Source organism: Mustela nigripes, chromosome 17, assembly GCF_022355385.1.
Source record: "Mustela nigripes isolate SB6536 chromosome 17, MUSNIG.SB6536, whole genome shotgun sequence".
Taxonomy (NCBI): Eukaryota; Metazoa; Chordata; class Mammalia; order Carnivora; family Mustelidae; genus Mustela; species Mustela nigripes.
In genome coordinates this window covers 33008218-33024566 of record NC_081573.1, presented here as the reverse complement: position 1 = coordinate 33024566, position 16349 = coordinate 33008218, and the positions used below count along the sequence as shown (strand labels likewise).

General features: G+C 48.2%; 1 protein-coding gene across 11 annotated transcripts in view; it reads right to left on the bottom strand.

The window, feature by feature from the left end:
* NLRC5 (NLR family CARD domain containing 5) overlaps window positions 1–10446 on the bottom strand; it is an 84927-nt gene extending 74481 nt beyond the window's left edge. For 8 of the 11 annotated variants that reach the window (XM_059383268.1, XM_059383275.1, XM_059383277.1 and 5 more), the window contains exon 1: window positions 7200–7252. The gene's annotated coding sequence lies outside the window, so the exon portion shown is untranslated. Of the gene's footprint in view, window positions 1–4397; window positions 4499–7199; window positions 7253–10364 lie in introns of those variants that run through there. The other 3 variants (XM_059383279.1, XM_059383269.1, XM_059383270.1) reach the window with 3 other exon arrangements.
* Window positions 10447–16349: the final 5903 nt, after the last annotated feature.

Here is a 16349-nt window from a genome sequence, read left to right as displayed (position 1 = left end):
ACCTAAAAAATAATAGAATATCGAAACAGAGCTGTAGCTAAGAAGGAGATTAGATCAGTAATCCAAACTCTCCCAATGAAGAAATGCCCTGGACCTGATGGCTTCACTGGTGAATTCGATCACACATTTTTTTAAAAAAAGATTTTATTTATTTATTTGACAGACAGAGATCAGAAGCAGGCAGAGAGAGAGAGGAAAGGAAGCAGGCTCCCCACTGCACAGAGAGTCTGATGCAGGGCTCGATCCCAGGACCCTGAGATCATGACCTGAGCTGAAGGCAGAGGCTTAACCCACTGAGCCACCCAGGCATCCCTCAATCACACATTTAAAGAAGAACTAATACCAGTTCTTCCCAAACTTTCCCAAAAATGAGATAGGAGGAAACACTTCCTAACTTACTCTATTAGGTCAACATAACCCTGATACCAAAGCCAGACAAAGGCACTTTAAGAAAACCACAGACTGGCGCCTGGGTGGCTCAGTGGGCTCTCTGCTCAGCAGGGAGCCTGCTTTCCCCTCTCTCTCTGCCTGCCTCCCTGCCTGCTTGTGATCTCTCTCTGTCTGTCAAATAAATAAATAAAATCTTAAAAAAAAAAAAAAAGCTTTAAAAAAAAAAGAAAAGAAAACCACAGACTAATATCACTTATGAACATTAATGTGAAAATCCTCAAAATTCTAGTAAATTGAATACAAAGCCTATTAAAAGGATCATACACTGGGGTGCCTGGGAGGCTCAGTCAGTTAAGCGTCTGACTCTTGATTATGGCTCAGGTCATGATCTCATGGGTCGTGAGATGGAGCCCCACACTGGGCTCTGCTGTCAGCAGGGGGTCTGTTTGAGAGTCGCTCTCCTTCTCCCTCTGTCCCTCCTTGATGCTTACACTTGTGTGCATTCTCTTTCTCAAATAAATAAATACATACATAAGTAAATATTAAAAAAAAAAAAAGAGGATTATATACCATAACCAAGCGGGACTCATTCCTGGAATGTAAGGATGGTTTACCGCATATAACGTGATCAGTGGAACACACCACACCAACAAAAGGAAGAGAAAAACACACGTGATCATCTTGATTGATGCAGAAAACACATTTGGCAAAATTCAACACCCTTTCATATCTTAAAAACAACAACAACAAAAAAAAAACCCTCAACCAAACAGGCATACAAGGAAACAATCTCCATTTAGAAAGCCAAGTATACAGACCCACAGCAAATAACATACCCAATGGTGGAAGACCGAAAGCTTTTTCTCCAGAATAAGGAACAACGCCGGGGGTCTGCTTTCCCCAATTCAATACAGTAGTGAAATTTTTAGCTGGAGCAATTAGGTAAGAAAAAGAAATAAAATGCATCTAAATCAGGACGGAAGAAGTAAAATTATCTGTTTGCAGATGATATACAATATATTTTTTTAAAGATTTTATTTATTTATTTGACAGACAGAGATCACAAGTAGGCAGAGAGGCAGACAGACAGAGAGGAGGAAGCAGGTTCCCTGCTGAGCAGAGAGCCCGATGTGGGGCTCCATCCCAGGACCCTGAGATCATGACCTGAGCCAGAGGCAGAGGCTTTATCCCACTGAGGCACCCAGGTGCCCCTACAATATTCTTATATATAGAAAAACTGCCAAAACTAATACAAGAATCTGGCAAAGTTGCAGTATACAAAGCCCACACACAAAAATCAGTTGTGTTTCTCTACAAAAAAGGAAGCCGAATCTGGAAGGTCAATTACAGAAATAATTCCACACACCATAGCATGAAAAAGGATAAAATAGGGGCGCCCGGGTGGCTCAGTGGGTTAAAGCCGCTGCCTTCAGCTCAGGTCATGATCTCAGGGTCCTGGAATCAAGCCCCGCATTGGGCTCTCTCTCAACAGGGAGCCTGCTTCCCCCCCCTCTCTGTCTGCCTCTCTGTCTACTTGTGATCTCTCTCTCTCTGTGAAATAAATAAAACCCTATTTAAAAAAAAAAAAAAAAAGGATAAAATGCTTAGAAATTACCAAGGAGGTGAAAAACGTGTACACTGAAAACTAAAAACATTGTCAAAAGAAATTAAAGGCATAAATAAATGGAAACACATGACAGATTCATGGATTGGAAGATTTAATACTGCTAAAATGTCAATATTAGCCATCCACAGATTCAACCTAATCCCTACCAAAATCCCCATGATTTTTTTTGCAGAAACAGAAAAACCCATCCTAAAATTCATATGGAATCTCCAGAGACCCCCAAATTATTCAAAAGAATCCTAAAAAGAAGAACAAAACTGTAAGACCCATAATTCCCGGGGGAATTATGGGATCGAGCCCCTCATTGGGCTCCCCACTTGGCCGGATGCCTGCTTCTCCCTCTCCTACTTCCCTTGCTTGTGTCCCCTTTCTCACTGTGTCTCGCTCTGTCAAATAAATAAAATCTTAAAAAAAAAAAAAAAGGATCAAGAGCCTACGTATAAGACCCAAAACAATATGACTCTGAGGAGAAAACACAGGACAAAAGCTGAACCACAATGATTTGGCAATGATTGCCTCTTACCAAAAGGCACAGGTAATCACATATATATACACATATACACATACAAATTGGACTTCATGAAAATCTTTAAAACTTTGAGTATCGAAAGACACTATCCACAGAGTAAAAAGGCAACCCACAGAATGGGAGAAGTTATTTGCAAAACACGTATTTGACAAGGAATCTATCATCGGAATACATAGAGAATGCCTAGAACTCAGTAACAAAACTAAATGCGTGGATCCGAACAACAAAGAGACCAACAACTCAATTCAAAACTGGGCAAAGGACTTGAAGAGGCATTTCTCCAAAGAAGATGTAACAATGGACAATCAGCACATGAAAGATGCTCAGCATCACCCATCCTTAGGGAAATGCAAATCAAGACCACAATGAGGGGCCCCTGGGTGGTTCAGTCTGTTAAGCAGCTGACTTCGGCTCAGGTCATGATCCCAGATCCGGGGATCGAGCCCCACATCAGGCTCCCAGGTCAGCAGAGCTTCTGTTTCTCCCTCTCCCTCTGTCTCTTCCTTTACTCTGCACACATGTGCTCTCTCTCTCTCAAATAAATAAATAAAATCTTTTTTAAAAAACCAACTAGAATGAGACTGATCCCACCTCACACCCATTAGGATGGCTACTACCAAAACAAAACAAAACAAAACAAAACAAAACAGAAAACAATAAATACCAGCAAAGATGTGGAGAAATCAGAACCCCTGTGTGCCGCTGGTGGGCATGGAAAAATAGTACAGCTGCTGTGGAAAACAGGATGGTGAGTCCACAAAACAATTAAAAATGGAATTACCATATGAACCAGCAGTTCCACTTCTGAGCATCCACTCAAAAGAACAGAAAGCAGTCTCCCAGGTTCACAGCAGCCTTATTTGCAATCGCTAAAACACAGAGATAACCCGAGTACCCCTCAGTGGAGGAACGGAGAAGCGGGATGCGGTATATTCTTGCAATGGAATATTATTTAGCCTTGAGCAGGAAGGAAATCTTGCAACATACAACATGGCTAACCCTTGAGGGTGTTAACACTAGAAGAAATGAGCCAGTCCCAAAAAGACAAAGGTGACATGCTTGCACTTACATGAGGCACACAGAGTATCCTATCCACAGAGACAGAAGGTTTCAGAATGGTGGTGGCCAGGGGCTGGGGAATGGGAATTCTTGGACAGTGGGCATAGAGGTTCAATTGTACAGAATGAGAAGAGCCCTGGGGGCGGGTAGTGGTGAGAGCTGCACAGCAGTGTGAAGGTGCCTATCACTCCTGAATATTTTAAGTGGTTAAAATGGTTAAGATAGTAAGTTTTATGCCATGTGCCTTTTTAACTTCGAACAAATAGAGTCTATATATTCCTTTAGAAGTCCACGTTGAGAAGAGAACCTAGCCTAAGGAAACATTCCAGAATGTGAGCAAAGCTCTAGCTAGCAGGATGTCCGTGCCCGATCTTTCCTGACACAGATAAACTGGCTCAGACACCAAGCCACCCCAAGTACCAGGGCCTCGGGAAGGTTAGCGTCGCCGGCTCCCGCCCCCACCCTCCCCCCAGGGGACTGGAGAGGGGCTGTAGAGAGAGGTCTCCTTGGGTGGAGGGCTCCTGCGGCAAGCCCAGCCTTTTGCTCAATTACACGGAAAAATAAAAAATAAAAATAAACTTGCAATAAGCATTTTGAGCACAGAAGACCGGAAACAAAGTTTCCTCCTCCTCCTTTTTCTTGCCATTGTCTCTGCCTGGTTCCCTCTTCCTCCAGACATCATCACGGTCCACGGCCCCCTGCCTGGCACCCCCCTCAACTGTCCCAGTGCCCCTCGTGGGAAGTTCTGTGCCTCTCCGAACACAACCAGCCCTGCACCCGCCGTGCACTTACCCCCTCGCCTAACTTGTGTTTCTTCACTGCAGTCACACGTCGTGTACTTGTTTGTTTTGCTTCTGTTGGCACATCGGTGAGACCTGTCCTGTTCTCAGCTCTAACCCAGTGCCCGGCGCAGGACCTGACATGTTCTGGAAACTCTTTGCGGGGGGTGGTGGGGGGTGGTGGTTAATGATCGCTGGGCGGAGCCAGGCGGGAATCTCGGTGCAGTCAGTACTGAGCATCCTACCTCCAAGAAGTTTCTCTGTGTGTGTGTGTGTGGGGGGGGGGATGTCTCCTCCCTGCATGGCCCTAGCCACTCTCCACCTTCTCTCTCTCCTCCCTTCTCTTGGGAGCAAATACAGTACCGACCCCCAGCACCCCAACCCACACAGAGCCTGCCCTGTTGCTGCCCTGTCCTGGTCCCTCCTGACCACTTTGCACATGGCCCCCACCCACCCCGATCCTAATCAAGGTACTTTCCCAAAAGTACTTCCCTTCTTGAGAGAAATCTGGTGGGAAATGTGGAAAGAATTAAAATGTCACCTTCATATATATATATATATATATATATAAAATTATATATTATATTATATATTATTATATATTATATAAATAAATATTTATTTATGTTTTTATATATAAATATATATTTTTTAAAAATTCTTTCCATATTTTATACATATCTGTATCTATCTATCTATATATATATAAATAAAACAGAGGAAACAGTCCATGCATAGTAGAAGAAAACAAGAACCAAACTAAATGTTTAAAAGGCAAATATGGGTCCACCATTCTATGGACAACTATGCAGCCACTTAAAATGCCAATATACTCATGTTATAAAGAGTGAATTTCCAGGGTGCCTGGGTGGCTCAGTGGGTTGAGCCTCTGCCTTCGGCTCAGGTCATGGTCTCAGGGTTCTGGGATCGAGCCCCACATCGGGCCTCTGCTCAGCAGGGAGCCTGCTTCCTCCCTCTCTCTCTGCCTGCCTCTATCCCTACTTGTGATCTCTCTCTGTCAAATAAATAAAATCTTTAAAAAAAAAAAAAAGAGTGAATTTCCTTAATATGCACAGTGATTGTACAACTAAATAGGAGAAAGACTAACAACCCAACAGAAAAGTGGGAAAAAGATATGAATAGACAGTCTTTGGAAAATGAACTGCAAGTGACCCTTAAATATTTGAAAAGATAAGAGAAATGGAGCGGGGAAGATACCGTCGTTCATCTTGCAGATCTGCAAATAGGGGAAAGTCTGATAACACACATGCTGGGGCGGGTGTGGGAAGAGGGTCCCCTCACACATAGCTGCTGGGAGGGTGAGTCAGTCCAACACATAAGGACGGTAATTTGCCATATTTATCAAAATTCAAACTGCATATTTCTTTTTGACCTTGCAAATCCACTCCTGGATCTGTTCGTTTGTTCATTCTTTCTTTCTATATTTTATTTATTTATGAGAGAGAGCGAGAGAGCATGAGAGAGTGCGCGTGCAGGTGTGCAAGGTGTGGGGAGGGGCAGAGGGAGAAGCAGACTCCTTGTCCAGCAGGAAGCCCTATGAGGGACTCGATCCCAGCACCCCGAGATCAGGACCTGAGCCGAAAGCAGGGCTTAACGGAATCTTTTTCTCCAGTTTTTCTCTGTCCTCCTGAATGTTTTTCTTAAAGACTTATTCTCACATATGCAAACATGATACTGTTTGGGATAGCAAGAGAAACATTTAGGAAACAATCTAAATGCCCAATTTAACAGTAGTTAAATTAATGATGACACAACCGTATAATGAAATACTCTGTAGCTGTTTAAAAGGAAAAAGCAGGGGTGCCTGGATGGCTCACTGGTGTAAAGCATCTGCTTTCGGCTCAGGTCATGATCTCAGGGTCCTGGGATCTAGCCCCGCATCAGGCTCCCTGCTTGGTGGGAAGCCTGCTTCTCTCTCTCCCACTCCCCCTGCTTGTGTTCCCTCTCTCGCCGTGTCTCTCTCTGTCAAATAGATAAAATCTTTAAAAAGAGAAAGAGAGGGGCGCCTGGGTGGCTCAGTGGGGTAAGCCGCTGCCTTCGGCTCGGGTCATGATCTCGGGGTCCTGGGATCGAGCCCCGCATCGGGCTCTCTGCTCAGCAGGGAGCCTGCTTCCTCCTCTCTAGATAAAAAAGAACTATAGAGTATATCACCATTCGTAAGAAGGGGGATATGTATATCCCATATTTATATCTGTATCTATCTAGCCATCTCTCTATATCCATGTTTGTAAAGGCCCACCTGAATGATCTTTGTAAGGACACATGAGAACCTGGTAACACTGGTGCCTTCAGCGAGGGTAATCAGGTGGCTGGGAGACAGGAAGGCGGACACTTACTCTGCATCATAAACTCTTTGTATATTTTATATCATTTTACTATATGAATATGTTAGCTATTAAAAATGAAATAATTTTTAAAATGATATAGGATGTACTTCCCTCTAATATATAATTCCATTTTATTCAGTTTAAAAAGTATAATTCCATTTTGGTTTTTATGTATGAGTCCACAGAAAAATATGAATATACAAACATAGAAAAAAGACTGGAAATAAACCACAGTAGAAGCAGAGGTCATCCAAGGTCAAGTCAATGTTCCCTCAGGCTCTCTGAAGTTCTCCTTTGCTATATGTCAGAGGCATCTCAGATAGAGGGTCTGCTAAAAAACCTTTCTGGGGAAGACTCCTATGTCTAGAGAATTTATTGGAAGACTTTGGAGTGACCCACAGGTTGGAGCAGGAGTCCCATCACAGAGAGTCAGGCTTGAAACAAGCAAGATAAATGAGTGAACTCACGTTTCCCCATGACTCTCATCTCTCCATCCCAGGAAAATGACGGGTTTCATGCCCTGGTCAATCAGGGAGAAAGGATGACCACAAAAAAAAGAAGAGTCTGGGATCAGAGATGGCCAGAGGAACCAAGCTCACACCTACCTCTACCCTCTACCCTCTACCTCTACCCTCCAGATTCACAGAGGGCTGAAGGACATGTGGGGCTTCCCAAAGGAACAGAATGGGGGTTCATGCACTTTACTCAGTCCTCAAGGACCCAAGAGCCTTCAGATAGCATATGGGTAATACAATCATGCCCAGTTTACAGGCAACAAGTCCTACATACAACCAAGCGCTTGCCTGCCCCATCCCTTCTGGTTTTAAGTACAGTGTGTGGCAAACACATGTTCTCCAGGGTGGCCACAGGGATCAAAAAACCTTCCCTTCTCCGCACAGCCTACACCAACAGCCAGACTGATCATTTTTCTTTCTTTTTTTCTTTGCAAATCTTCTAGGTGTTTCCCTTGCAGAATGGGTTTCAGCCAAGGTAGACTTGGGGCTACTAGCCAATGCTCAAAAAATAGATTTGGCAAAGGACCCCAGTAGTTTATGTCCTCAGAACACTGACAAAAAGTTTTTACAAAGTATTGGCACTTGTGTTAATTTGCTTGAGCCTTAATGCAGCTCTGGAAAGCAGAAGCTAGGTTCTGGGCTGGTGAATTAGCTACCTAGCTTGGTTACAGTTGGAACAAAGCACCCTCAGGGGGAGGAGCCTTCCTTGGCTTTTCTGGTTCCTGCAGGCAATTCTTGGGGTGTCCAGCCTTATAGAGGCATCAATTCTGGTCTCTGTCTCTGTTGTCACCTGGCTGTCATTTCATGGCATGTGTGCATCTTCATAAGCTGACCTCCTCTCTTTATAGGGACACCAGTCACACTGAATTAAGGACCCAGTTAACTCTGGTATGACTTCAGCTTAACTCATGACATCTGCTACTACCCTATTTCCAAATCAAGTCACAACTCAGAGATACGGAGGGTAAGGACTTCAACATATCTTTCTCCAGGACATAGCTCAATTCATCACAGCTGGGAAAAGACACCCCAAGAAGTTCTGCAAAATTTTCCTTCGCGGGCGCAGTGGGCATGTGTCCTGGAGGAACAGAGAGACTGACCCAGCCCTGCAAACGTCCAGTCGGAGGCGCAAAGCTAGGCAACCTGTGAAAACTCTTCCAGAGCACTTTCCCTTCTGCGGGTCTGCCCTCACGGAGGACCCACTGCTCTCCATGCACTGAGGTGGACCAGGAACTGGGGCGTATCTCGTCCAACCTTGAGGCACGCTCTGAAGGACATATTATCACCCCCAGCTCACAGATGAGAAACTGACCTCCTGAGGAAATCGACATGGTCATCCAGCAAACACCAGGTGCTGAGGGCCATGATCCCTCTGCTTCCCACACCAGGCACCGGCCAAGCCGTGTGCCGGGCTTTGGGGACAAGGCAGGTGGGCACGATCAGCAGCTTGGCAGCGGGAGACCAAGCCGAATGCTTTTCTGGACTTACTGCTTCTTAGAAGGAAAAGCAGTTTGGAGGGAGGAGGCTCTAGGCACTGGCCTGTGAGTATGGCCCACCTCCGGACACTCCCAGGTTTGGGAGGCTAGGAAGTGCTGGTTTCCCAACTGTTTTTAAAGTCTGCAAACCCCCAATCTTCTAAAAAGGAAATGGAAGAACCCCCAACTTATAAAACGGATGCAAACCAGGCTGAAGGCAAAGGACCTCGCTCAGACCTCCCTAAATGGCTGGCTCAGCAAACCCCAAGTCCTGACCTCCCAAGTGAGAAAAACGGCTGAAAACCACATAAAATGCCAAAAGCGGGTGCCTGGGTAGCTCAGTGGATAAAATGCCAAAAGCAAGTAACAAAATGACGCCCATGTTTTCACCCGATTATGAGGTTAAAACATTCATCGGGTATAGTCTGGGGGGTCTTGACATGAAGAAATTACTGTTCAACTGCTTCCAGTCTTCAGATGGTGCCGTGGGGTTTTTGTTGTTGTTGTTGTTTTAAAGATTCCTTATCTTTTAGTACATTCGGAGATATTTCAGTTAAATGCTATGATGTCTGTTGGCCATTTGTTTCAAAATGAGGTGTGGCAGAGATGAAAGTGGGCTGAGGAACGCTGGGGTTGAGTGATGGTTACATGGCGCTTCCTTACATCCAAACCAGCAAGCTGGCAGGCTCAGCCTCACTAACTCCATTCCTTCTATCCTCATTGTCAATAATAATAATGATGATGATGATGACGATAATAATAGTAATAATAATAAAGCATGTTTAGGATTAAAAGCGTGAATTGTGCAGAATGAGTCGCGAGACTTTCGAAATGCCTTTTTTTTTTTTTTTAATTATTATCGAGGTAGAGTTGCCTACAATGTTATATTAGTTTCAGGTGTAAAACAGCAAGGCCACAACTCCACACACGTCCAGCTATCGTCTACGATGATACCCTTGCCTAGATTCCTTCTACTGTACATTCATCTCTCTGACTTACTTATTTCATAACTGAAAGTTTGCACCTCTTTTCTGTAAAGCACTTTACTGAGCTATGATGGACATGCAAAAAGCCCTGCGTGTTTAAGGTATACAACCTTTTGAGATTAGCGGTGAGCAAGCACCTGTGAAATCAGCACCACCATCTATGCCATGAGCCCGTCCATCACCTCCAAAAGTTTCTCCCGCCCTCTATTATTTGTGCGTGTTAACTCTAGGCTCGATGCTGTACAGATCTCTAGGAATGACCTGTGCAGCCAACAAAGTTTGTACCTCTTGATCCCTTTTACCTATCTCGCCCCTATCCCTGCTAATTCTTTAAAAAGCAATTAAGAGTTAAAGTTCCACAGCTTTGGGAGGTTGGGGAGAAAGGGGAGCGCAGCCGGGTACCCCGTCCCTCAGCTCGTGTGACCCCGACTTGCCTCCCTCTGCGGCTCCCACCTCTGCCCCCAAACTCGGCCGGGCAGCGGGCGCCCCATCTGTCCACCAGTCGGTCAGTCCCTGCAGCCTGCCACCGGGCCACCCAGCCGGCGGCCGGCGGAGCACCCCCCGCCCCCCCCCCCCCGCCCAGCACCCTCAGGCACCCCTGGCCCGGTGCTCCCCACGCAGCTCGCCCGCAGCCCCGGGGCTCGCTCTCCACTCACCCGGCGCGCTCCTGCCCCGCCGCGCTGCGCACGAAACTGAAAGCGGGCGGAGAGCACCCGGGCTGGTGCTGGGAGCCCGCGGCCGCTGCCGAGAAATCACGTGGATTCCAAGTGCAGCCGTCGGCGGGGGCGCGGCCGGGCGGTGTCGCACCGTGGCTCCCGCGCTCTGCATGCGGGTCGCCCCGACCCAGGCACGGCCCCCGCAGGTGACACGGAGGCAGGAGGGCCGCGCGTGGAGGAGATCAGGGTGCTCCAGGAGGACCCCGGGCTGAACTCCCCTCTCCCGGCCTGTGGGGACACTAAGGAGGCAGGGACAGGGTGGGAAAGACGATCGCTGTGCAGAAGGAGACAGAACTCAGGGGCCCGGCTCCTGTCCCGCGGTGCTCTCCAGACTGAAAGGAGGGGTGAAGGGGGTAACAGCAATAATTGGTCTTACTAACTGAGCCTTCGGCTCTCTGACCCGGTGCCAGGACACTATCTCGGAAAGTATCTAATCCTCAGAATAACCCTAAAATGCAGACGCAAGCATGGCTCCATTTTACAGATGAGCAAACTGAGGCTTAGCCAGGCGAACGAATTTGCCCCAGTCACAAAGGCGGAGAAGAGGAAGAGAGGAACCAAGAGCGCTGGTGGGTCAGAAGGAAGATGAGGCTCCCCGGGGAGGGGCTCTGCAGCCCTCCTGAGCAAGGACTGGTCCAACTACCCTCCCAAAGCTCCACTACAAGCTTCTGGCTCTTCTGCACCCCTCCTGGGACAGGGAGCTCCCCTTATTCTGCTGGGGACACATCCGTCCTGGGGACAAGTCAGCCTGTTAGGAAGGTCCTCCACTGACCTCCCTGGGCTGGCTTGCACTCTCCACTCACTTCCGTCCCATGTGAGTACGAAGGTACTGCAGGAGAGCGGTCACATCAGTGTCAGACAGCCCTGGACTGAAGTCCTGCTCTCCAGCTACTGGCCAAACACCTTTACTCGGGCCACCTTGACCCTGCTAAAGGCCCTGCCTGCCAGTCCCCAGAAGAGGTCCTGGTCAGCTTAGTGAGTGTCCCACCCTTGCTTTGGGTCCCAAGAGATAAAGAGAAACAAGCCCAAGAGAGGGGTACCTGGGTGGCTCAGTCAGTTCAGCATCCACCTTTGGCTCAGGTCATGAACCCAGGGTCTGGGGATCGAGCCGCCCCCACCCCCCCCACAGGCTCCCTGCTCAGAGGGGTTCTGCTTCTCCTTCTGCCATGCTTTCTTTCCTTCAAAATAAATAAATAAATAAAATCTTTTAAAAAACAAAAAACAAGCCCAAGAGAGCACTTGGAGGGGCTAGAACAGGGCTCAGAAGTTGGTGGTTTCCCATGAAATGGTCCCAAAGGTGAAGGGGCAGCTCTCTTGCCTCCGAACCAGCAAAATCCAGGCTAGGCCCTTTGGGCACATTCCTGATGTGAGCCCTGATCTCTTCTCTCCCCCCCCCCCCCCCCCTTTGTTCTCAGTGCTACAGCAGCCCCCATTCAGTTCCTTTTTCTTTTTTTCTTTTTTGGGAGGGGAAGGGCAGAGAGAGAGAGAGAGGAGGGAGAAATAGAACAAGCAGGCCTCACCCGCCAGTATGGAGTGCAACACAGGGCTCGATCCCATGACCCAAGCCTAAATAAAGAGTCAGATGCTCCACTGACTGAGCCACCCAGGTGTCTCCCTCCATTGTTTCTTGAATCTATCATGATTGTGTCCTTCTGCCCCAGGGACTTTGCACATGTTCGGGTCTTCCTCTTTCCCCATCCCATTCGGCCAGTGTGGTAATAGGGGTTTTTTCCACGCATCCTTTGTGGAGCCTGGTGTCTCCCAAGGCTGGGATGATAGAAATCTTTTGTATTATGGCCTGAGGGTAGGAGGAAGACCTGCTCTGAGCAGACGGTTTGGCCGAAAATCTGCTTATGAGAAATGTCTCTTCCATGTTAAAGCCTGATTGGCCTTTTAGGGGCCCCCTCCTCCTCTTCTACCAGAAAGCAGACCTCTGTGAGGGCCCCTTGCAATCCCCGCTATCCTCGGGATCTGAAGCTCCCTGGTGCCCCCATATTTCCTGTCCTACACTGGAAGCACATGTAACAGAGGATAAGTGACAACTCATGCAGGAAGCTGGTCAGAGGAGATGGCCTCTATGATGCCCAGGTTTGGGTGAGCAAAGGGGCTGAAAGGAGCCAATGCTGTGTGGGTGGGAAGGGAGAGAGGGTCTGAGAGACACTCTGTTGACCAAGGGAAAAACAAGGAAACCTAACCAGGCCATTTCTGCTTCTACCATTTCCTCTCCCAAAGCCACACAGGCACGCAGATATACAAAAGAAAGGCAAGGCCAACTTGTATCCTGTGAGGAAGGGAGCAGAAAGCTCTGGATGGGGCCTTCCAAAGTACCCCCTGCACACGCCAGTAAGGCTGTCTTAAGATTCCCCCATTAGTGTCACCACACATAGATGAAAATCCTACAGTGCCAGGGTCAACAGGGAATTCGGAGATCCTCCAATCCAACACTCTCATTTTATAGGAAGGGGAACTGAGGCTCAGGGCTGGGCTTACACCAGGTCCTAGCCTTCCAGCCCTCGGCCCTTTCTGCCACATCAGGTTGCCAGCAGGGGACCTGTACCCTTAAAGTGGGTTAAGCCATCCTGTGTGGTAGCAGACATGGTATTCTCTGGGTCAACCCGGAAACAGGGATCCACACGCTGACCGTGGTACCGGCGTGCAATGCCACCAGTAGGGATAGGGGCCTCGAAGGAAGGGGACCCAGGATCCTCTGTGGCTGGAGGGTCAGAGGCCTTTGCAGCTCTGCCTGCGGAGAGCTAAAAGGTGAATGAGTGGGACGCCTGGGTGGCTCAGTTGGTTAAGCGTCTGCCTTCGGCTCAGATCACGATCCCAGCATCCTGGGATCGAGTCCCACATCGGGCTCCTTGCTTGGCAGGGAGCCTGCTTCTCCCTCTTCCTCTGCCTGCCATTCTGTCTGCCTGTGCTCTCTCTCTCTGATTAAAAAAAAAAAAAAAAAAATCTTTAAAAGGTGAATGAGTGCCTCCCCTGCAGACTCATGTCCCCCAGCACTCCTCCGGCCCACACCTGACCTCAGGGATGACCTCTTTGGTGATCACTGGCCACAGGAAGCTCTGGATGGACTCGGAGCTGCTGTGCCCAGCAGTGTGCTCCCTGGGCACACAAGTGACCCATGGGGCAGAGGGCCCTAAAGTCTGGCCGGCACTCATCTCTATGCCCATGATAAAGTACATCCCATCCGGCACCTCTTGTCCTACTCCCCACATCAGGGGGAACCGCTCCCGAGTGGTCCCTCCTAGGCCCTGGAGTGAGCTCCGACTCTCATCCCATTCCACAGAGGGGAAATCAAGGCCCGGGGAGCGGCCAGTCGTCCACTGCTTTCTTGCATCTCTCAACCCCCTTCATCCGTACCACCGGAAACCTTAAGGGCCTCCCAGCAGACACACAGGGAGAGGGATAGGTCACAGGAAGAGACAAGGGAAGGGTTGTTCAGTCTTACTGCCTTCTGTCCTGTTGCCTGATTTCCTGCAGGGCCTCCTGTCTGTTCTGTAAGGCAGAAGGAACTAGAGAGCTTGTCTCTTCCCATCTACCCAAGACCATTTCCTACCTCAGGTTGGAAATAAGGTGCTGAGTGACTCAGTGGGTTAAGCCTCTGTCTTCAGCCCAGGTCATGATCTCAGGGTCCTGAGATCGAGCCCCCTGCTCAGCAGGGAACCTGCTTCCCCTCTCTCTGCCGGCCTCTCTGCCTACTTGTGATCTCTCTGTCAAATAAATAAAATCTTAAAAAAAAAAAGTTAGAAATAGTCTTCAGTTTAATTGTGAAATCAAAAAGAAAGGAGAATGTGGCCCTCTGTTGCCCTTCTCCCCGAAAAAATAAACTCTAGGCATAATTCTAAGTGCCTCTGTCTAATATTTATAACCCTTCAAAAGAGCCCCCTTGACCCCTCTCTGGACATCTACCAACCCAGCTGCCCTTGCTCAGACAGTCCCTTCCTCCTGACATGCCCTCCTGGTGCCCTTCATGCTGATTCTTCTTCCTATTTAGAAGTGTCTCCATAGAACGGGTTGCCTGGCTGGCTTAGTCCGTAGAGCATGTGACTCGGAGCCCTGAGTGCAAGTCCCATGTTGGCTGTAGAGCTTACTTAGACTCTTAATCTCACAAAACAAACTGAGGGTTGCTGGGGGGAGGGGGGTTGTGAGAAGGGGGGTGGGATTATGGACATTGGGGAGGGTATGTGCTTTGGTGAGTGCTGTGAAGTGTGTAAACCTGGTGATTCACAGACCTGTACCCCTGGGGATAAAAATATATGTTTATATAAAATTAAAAAAAAATTTAAAAATAAAAGAAAAAAAAAGTCTAGGTAAGGGTCCTGTCTCCCCAGCAATTAGGCCGTAAGTCCTGGAAGGAAGGAATACTATCTCCCCACCAATGTCTGTGTCTGACACCAGAGGGACCAGGGAGAGATCTGAGGAGTCCACCACCCCCTCCTCTCTCAGCAGCACATACGGGGAATCCCAGAGGCTTAGAAAGAGCTTCCTTTTGGAATAGAGGGCCTGGCTGGTAGTGATGGCATCCTGGGGGGAAGTGAGCCACTTCACGGGGGTCCTCTCGGGACCCTGGACTCCCTATACTGAGTGGCTGGAGAGTATGAGCAACCACGGACCCCGGGAATCATGGGGTCAGGCCTCACTCTGCTGAAAGATCAAGTTAGTGGTTTCCCAGCTTCTGTGCTTTTGGGGCTACATGGGCCCTTCCTGTCCCAGATTCTCACTTTTCCTCCCTCCTACCAACTTCTTCCTGGTGGTCAGAAAACAACGTGCCCCAGGACCTTGCCCCATGACAATGGGTTCATGCCTCCCAGATGAAACCAGCATCAAAGCAGGGTGAGGCTTCATCTGCTGTTGGGGAATTTACCTGCACTTTTACTCTCTGGAGACCACTAGCTGGGCACTACTCCAAGTGTAGACCCTTAGCCAGCAGCATCAGTGCAGAGAGGGAACTTGTTAGAAATGCAGATTCCCAGCCCCGTCCCCACTGAATCTGAAGTTTGGGGGTAGGGAAAGAACCAAGAATCTGTTTTGGCCACCCCTGCAGGTGATTTTGATATATACTCATGTGTGACCCACAGATAACTTTCAAATAACCTCCTGAGTGGGAGTCATGAGTTCTATTAGCACCTTCCCCAACGACCCGTTTATTTCCTTCATAACTTGGGGCGCAGTTGGTGGTTAGACAGTCTTTTGTTTGGCTGGTTAGTTATTGGCATCTCTACACATTAGACTGTTAAGTTTCATAAAGTTAGGAACTTCCTATGGGCCTGGCCCAGAGTAAGAATTCAATAGATATTGTTGAAAATACATACAGGGTTCCCCTTGCTGGCTCAGTTGTTAAGTATCTGCCTTTGGCTCAGGTCATGATCCCAGGGTCCTAGGGTGGAGATCTGCATCCAGCTCCCTGCTCAGTGGGAGGCCTGCTTCTCTCTCTCCCACTCCCCCTGCTTATGTTCCCTCTCTTGCTGTGTCTGTCAAATAAATAAATAAAATCTTTAAAAAAAAGAAAATACATACAGATGTACATACACACATACATACATACAAGTACTGGGGATGCAGAAACTCTTGACTCTGGGATGAATGTGACATATGACCTTGAACTAGTGTCCTTCCGGTTCCAGCCTCTGGAGCTCCTTCTGTACAGTGCAGGGGTGAGCCCAGCTGATCCTGGAGGGCTGCTCCTGCTCTCTGCCATTTTAGCAGGGACTTGGTGTCATGCCTCCTTAGTCCAGACAGCCCGTACCAGCTCCCTCATGTCATCTCCTCCCCATCAACCCCAAGCCTTTGTGGTTTCTGCTGCTTCCTCTTGGCCTTTTAAGACTCTAAGGGATGATCTCAATCTGCCTCTTCACCTGAGTCTCAACCCCTTTACACCCCAAAACGACCCCTCCCCTCAGCCACAGTGGGAGTCCCCCT